Below are 6,468 nucleotides of genomic sequence, written 5' to 3'. Positions count from 1 at the left end.
CACGCCGCCTCTTACGCACGCTCCTCCCCTCCTCACACCCCTCGCTCACTCCTCCCCGGCTCGCCGACCCGCTCCCCCTCTCTCCCCCCGCAGAGGCACCGTGTCAGCCCGCGGAGGCGGCCCTTGGCCGGGTGGCCAATCAGCGAGTGGCTGACAAATATGCAAATGTGCCCCCCCCAGCCCGTCCCCTCGGGTTCGCTGGGGCTGGTGGGGTCGCGGCGCGGAGCTAGTGAAACTTCGCCAATAGCCCTCCTGTTTCCCTGCCCGGGCGGGGGAAGAGCAAATCAGCCGCGCCGCCTCCTCCCGCTCCTCCTCCCGGGCCTGTGCCAGCCACCCGGTAAGTGGTGCCCCCAGCCAGCGGTTGCCTGCGCACCCCGCGGGGCCGGAGAGGCAGGGGAATTCCCCGAGGGGGGAGGGGAGCCGCCGCCCCGTTCCCCCGGCGTCTGGCCGAGGCAGGGAGCTGTCAGGCGTGGGGCATCGCCTCTCCCCACGCGTGCCGGCCAGACGGCCGCGGCCGTGTAATGGCGAACCCGGCGGTGAGTGCGTGCGAGGGGACGGGCTGCTCCCCGCCGCCCCCGGAGCAGGCCGCGCTTCAGGTGCCAGAGACACGGGCTGGCCCTGGCTTCCCCCCGCCCACGCGAGGGGACGGCGCGGCCGGGCCTGCTCTCGCCCTGCCTCGGCTGAGCCTGCTTCCGCCCCCTCGCAGGGCAGGCGCGGGGCGACGGACACAGTCTGGGTCGCCCCTGCCCCTCGCACCGGCAGCGCCTGGGCCCGAGGCAGGGTGGCGGGGCGGGAGAGGGGTTGGAGGCGGCCCCAGCGTACGGTAGGTCGGCGGGGGCTGGTTCCCCACCGGGCAGGCAGGCGGCGGAGGGAGAGGGACGGCAGCTGGCTGCCCACCCGGCAAGCGGGCGAGGCGGCCGGGGGAAGACTGGCGAGGTTGGAGCGGGCTGCCCGCTGAGAGGGCGGGTGCGGGGCGGTGCAGGTGGAGAGGGAGGCTGAGGTTGGAGCTGGCTGCCCCCTGGGCGGGTGGGAGGAGAGCCGAGCGGAACGGAGCTGGCTGCACGCTGGGCGAGGGGCGTGTTGGATCTGGCTACCGATGAGGCAAGGGAGGGGTGCGGGCAGTGGACTTGGCTTCTCCACCAGGCGGGGCGGCGGTGTGTGTGTGTGTGTGTGGGGGGGGGGATGGGAGGCTGCAGATTAAAAAGGTTTGGAGTGCAGATTGTGGGGGTTGCTAATAGGCCAGGTCGGGGTGGGGTCTAAACTGGGGCCCTGGGATGGCAGGGCCAGGGTGGTCATTTTGAGGCTGTCTCCCTAGTGGGTGTGTGAGGTGGATTGGCACAATATATGTCAGGCGAGCGTGTCTCCGCTGAAGGCAGGAGGCTTGTGACAGCTTTTGGCTGAGGCAAAGGGACCAACTGCAAACAGGATGGTGTGGAAGAAAACCTATTTTCCCAGACAGGTTTGGGGGGGGGGTGGGGGATGGGGAGAACATTCAAGAAGTCTCTCCTTGCAAAGGTGAAATCAAGGCCCTCATCTCTTAGGAAGGTTTTCACCCTCCTTATTCACGTTTGCATGCAAAAGACCATATGCACAGTAACTAAAAACTTTAATGAAAGCAGTATCAACTCACCATGAGGAGATACAGACAGATCTGGTGTTTCCTACAGCAGAGAGACTGAAGAGCCTTGTGCCAGCAGGCATGGTTGCTGAGGAGCAAATGGAGACTGTGGACAGAGAAAAGGGAAGGATTAATAAATATAATGCTGCAACAGCCATGATAGTGCTAGAAAGGGTTCTGACCTTCTCTGCCCCTTTTCTCTGAAGTCTTGTGACTTTGCTTTTAAAAGTAGTTGTCTCTGAGCTTCCACCACAAGAAAAGTAGTCTTGTCTGTCATAGGAGGTTCCTGTACCCCATTTCACTTTTGTGCCAATCCAGAAACACCAGTTTGTTAGGTGCAAGCTTTATCCCATCTTTTTCGTTTAATTTAAGAGTAGTCACAGCTGAAAACTTCTGAGTATCTTTCTTATTAGAAAGACTATGTTGGACTTTGTAGGTAAATAGTTTCTCCTTCCTTTAATATCTTTGAGCAGTTACAGAGTTTCTATCTAGCAAGGGTTGTGAATTTTTGGTTTATATCTGTAGGTGAAATAGCCTATATTATATTTGTGCTGACTTCCTTCAAGTGGTAAACTAAATCTTACAACCTATTTGTTTTACCTCAGATTTTGATAATTACCTAAGTGAGAGAGCAAAATAATATCCTGCTTATTTCCTGACAGTCATGTGGTCTCCACCCAAAAAGACACCCTGATATGTTCCTGCTTGTAGGCATCTGCTAATTCTTTAACTGTTCAGACACACTTGCTTGATGGGGCTACAAAATACCACTGACTTAAATTCGTTTTTTAACTCATGAAGAACATACAAAATAAATTCTTACTCTCACATAAGCAATTCACAGAGCTGTGCTTTTGACAGTCATAGATGTCATAACAATTAACCGTCCACAGGAAAAATATTCTCCGTAGTGAAACTGTTACTTATAGGATATCTTCAACAAAAGCTTGTCAGCAACAATCAATATTTTGCCATTCTAGGAACATCACAATATGCAGTTTGCCAATTGTGCATTGCATGACGTTGGAAACAAATAGGGAAATATTATGCCAAACGTGTCTTCAGTAATTTGAGTATAAAGATCGTTAAGTTAGTCGGTGTTACTTAAGCTGTTAGTATTCAGCCACATATATAGTGTGTCAGCAAATGGTTCGGTATATAAGCTCCTAATAGATCTTTACAGTGAAGAGTGCCTTAAAAGCAGACCTTGTTCATGTGTTTCCTTTCTATAAAATAGACAAGAGCCAGTGACTGAGGGAGATTAAAAATGAGATTGACACAATTTTATTATACTGCTCTACTCCTGTGACATTAGGTAATAGGTATGTTTTAATTTCAACATGCTTCCATCCCTCCACCCCAGTGTGGGGAGCACTAGCAATTCTTTATGTTGTGTTATTTATTCATTTAACATTTTAATACAAACTTCATTTAATGTAAACTACAACTCATACTTGAGATATTATAAAATGAATAGGTCAGCCACACAACTCTGTACAGATTATCAGGTAGGATTCCTTAATGTGTTGCCTTGTCCTCCAAATATCAGGCCTGCTGTATAAGTCCTTGTGTCTACCTCAAGTAAATGTCTAGACTCTGGAGCATTGCATTATTTGGTAGGAATGATGAACAGAAGTTGGAGCAGAAGGAGGAGAATGCAGTGTTCTAGTTTGGTCCTGCACAGTTCTGGGTTACAGTAATAGTTGTGATTCCTATGCTAACCACAGACTGAGTCCTGAGTAAATTTTCTCTGCTCTTCTTACTTTTTATAGATCATTTCATTCCGTTTACTTCTCTGATCATTCCTCTTACAGCCACTGTTCCTTTCAGACTAAGGAGCAGACTCCTCAATACACTCAAGGAAATCTCATTCTCTTTCAGGTTCAGACTGCACTCTGTTTTCCCCTTTCTCTCAGTCAGCCTCTTTGCCAGACTAGAGGCAGGGCTTTCAGGAACGTGAAGGATCTGAAGTCACCTTAATGGATGTACCCAAAGCCCAGTCATGGGATTTTGTGAGTCCAGAGTTCTAAGAACTGACAGCTGGATTCCCACTGTCATTTGGACTCCCTGAGAGGCATCTCTCCTGTTCAGCGAAAGGAAGGAGTGAAGACTTTTCTTTATCTTCACCATGTTGAATTTGCAGGGATACAATAACCCCAATATGAGTTGCTAGCACTTAATTCAAATATGATCAGAGTGTGCCGATCATTTTTTATTTCTCTGGCCAGCTCATATAGGCAAGAGAGAACTTGTTTGGCCATTGGCCATCTGAATGTAGAGACTCTCCTCTTTTTAATGTAAATTCTTGGTATTTCACTTTTTGTGCAACGTTCTCATAAAGAATACATAAAAAAGCTAGATGCTGTTGCCGTCTAAAAAGATCACTTGTTGGAGGAACTGATAAAATATTGAACTGTAAAATGCAAACAAAAATAAATTGTGGTATTAGAGCAATGTGGCAAGTGAAAGCACACATTAGGCATTTAAGCATTTTAATCTATAACACACGGACAGAGGTAAATATTTAGAAATGCTGAGTTCATTTTATTGTATGGGTATATTTTCAGCACGGTGCAGGTGCCAGCTAGAGACACAACTACATTTTAGTGAGAGCTCATTTAGTGAGGTGTTTGTATTGTAGCATTTAAGACTAAAGTTCTCTCTTTCATGTTACCCTGCCACCATGCTTCATTTATAAAACTGGAGGGAACATACTTGGGGTGAGGTGATGGTTCTGTCCTCAGTTTCACTCCGTTCTTGGCTCGTTTTATGACAAAGGTGCCAGTGTGATGTGGACATTTGTACTGAGACCTCCAACTTGATTCAGCCTGAACACCAAACAGATGTCTGATATTAACATGTTTGGCTACTATGTATAACTTTGAGTGAATTTGTGGATCATAACTTTGATATTCCTTGGGGTTTTTTTTGGTTTACCTTTTTGTTTTGTTTTAAAGGCCAAAAGGGATATTTGTGATCATCTACTCCAGGGGTTCTCAAACTAGGGGGTCGGGACCCTCAGAGGGTCGCAAGATCATTACATGGGGGGGTCACGAGCTGTCAACCTCCACCCCAAACCCTGCTTGCCTCCAGCATTTATAGTGGTGTTAAATATATTTAAACAGTATGTTTAATTTATTAGGGGGGTCGCACACAGAGGCTTACAGTGTGAAAGGGCTCGCCAATAAAAAAAAGTTTGAGACCCACTGATCTAGTCTGACCTCAAAAACACTGACACTTGAGGTTTTTGTTAATCTATGAAATCAACCTTGTTCTTGCATAAAAAGTAGCAGCGTCATCACAAGATGAAGCAATCCTATTAATTTCTTGTGGCCAAATACCAATTTTTTGGCTCTGCTTTATCTACCTAATAGAAAATTTACGAACAGTGAGTACCAAATTGATCTCCTCCTTCAGTGTGGTGTTAGTTACTCTCCTTTATGTAACAGGAATAAAAACAGTTTTCTGTGCTTAAAAAAATTAGAAGTTTAGATAGTCTCCCAAAATTCATTCTAGAAAATTGCATAGGCTTTCACTAGTAAATAAAATTTAATAGCCTCATATTATTACTTTAAAGTTTAACACGTTAGTGAACGTCATAAGAGGAAAAACTTGTAATAGCTTCTGAAGACTTTTTCTTACATATATAATGGCATAATATTCTATCCCTTTAATAATATGAATAACATGAACTTGCTGTCATTTCTGTATAGGGTGGGTTGATTTACATTGCCACTTTGAATCAATTTAAATGAACATGCAGGAAACCTTGATTTAAATAATCAATTTTAATCATGTTTTGCATGCACTTTTTCATTATTTTCCTGAAGAAAGGTTGATTCTCACTGGCTGGCAACCATTAAAACATGTTGATTGCAACTAAATATAGCCTTTACACTAAATTTAATGCTGCTTTTTGCTAACCAGGAGGATACACTAGATCTATATACATTTATTTAAGCAATTACATAGCTTAACTTACATTTATTTAGGTTCTTAATTATTACATTTTAATTGATAGAAAATAGTGAATGATGCATTTCTTATTTACTAGATTTAATTTTTTATTTAAAATCTGTGTCATGCTCTAATTGGATGGAAATTCAAATTAAATTTTAAATGTACAGAAATGGCATTTTAAATTTAGTACTACTTTAAATGTGCGGATACATAAGGGGAAAACAGTTTATCAAAACGTGTTTTGCCTTGAAAACAAACTGATTTATTAAACAAAGAAAGTATTTTCTATAATAGCGAATTTAACTGACTGTGGCTGGTCACCATGTCCTTCAAGATTTTAGAAGTAGTAGATCTCATTTTCTTGTGCTTTTTCAACTCCTAGTTGGTTTCTCAGGTTTGAAGGAGGCATTTGTTGAACTAAACTAGTTGAATAAACTGAAATAAGAAAGTATTCTCTCTGCACCTTCAGAAGAGGCTATTGCTGTCCAAAAACTGGTTTAGCACTTCAACAAACTCTTGTTCCAGGTGCTAAACGAGTGACTTCCACCAATTCATGAAAATTTAGCAGCAAATATATCACACATTATATTTTGTATTTAGTTTAAATTATTTTAGTGATTATAGTGAGTTAAGCCCTTATTAATATAAATTGTCAATTTAAAATTACATTTTAAATAGGTACTTTTAAAAAAAAATAGGTCTTATTTAATTTAAATTAAAACTGGCTTTTTTTATTTAAAAAAATCATTAGACTTTTTTTTATCCGCTATGTTATTGAAAATGAATTTAGGCCTGGTTCTCTTCTCATACTGTAGTACCTCAGGCATAACGCCATTGAAGTTAGTGGGATTAAACTGTTGGTAAAACCAGTGTAAATGTGAAAAGAATCG

General features: G+C 44.0%; 1 protein-coding gene across 5 annotated transcripts in view; it reads left to right on the top strand.

Annotated features, from left to right (window-relative positions):
• Positions 1–283: 283 nt before the first annotated feature.
• The window catches only part of CHD9 (chromodomain helicase DNA binding protein 9), a 182,314-nt gene continuing 176,129 nt past the window's right edge, over positions 284–6,468 (top strand). For all 5 annotated transcript variants that reach the window (XM_074968612.1, XM_074968615.1, XM_074968613.1 and 2 more), the window contains exon 1: positions 284–337. The gene's annotated coding sequence lies outside the window, so the exon portion shown is untranslated. The remainder of the gene's footprint in view (positions 338–6,468) is intronic.

This window comes from Natator depressus, chromosome 12, assembly GCF_965152275.1.
Source record: "Natator depressus isolate rNatDep1 chromosome 12, rNatDep2.hap1, whole genome shotgun sequence".
Lineage (NCBI taxonomy): Eukaryota > Metazoa > Chordata > Testudines > Cheloniidae > Natator > Natator depressus.
Note: the sequence above shows the minus strand (reverse complement) of the source record. Positions and strands in the feature narration are given on the sequence as shown.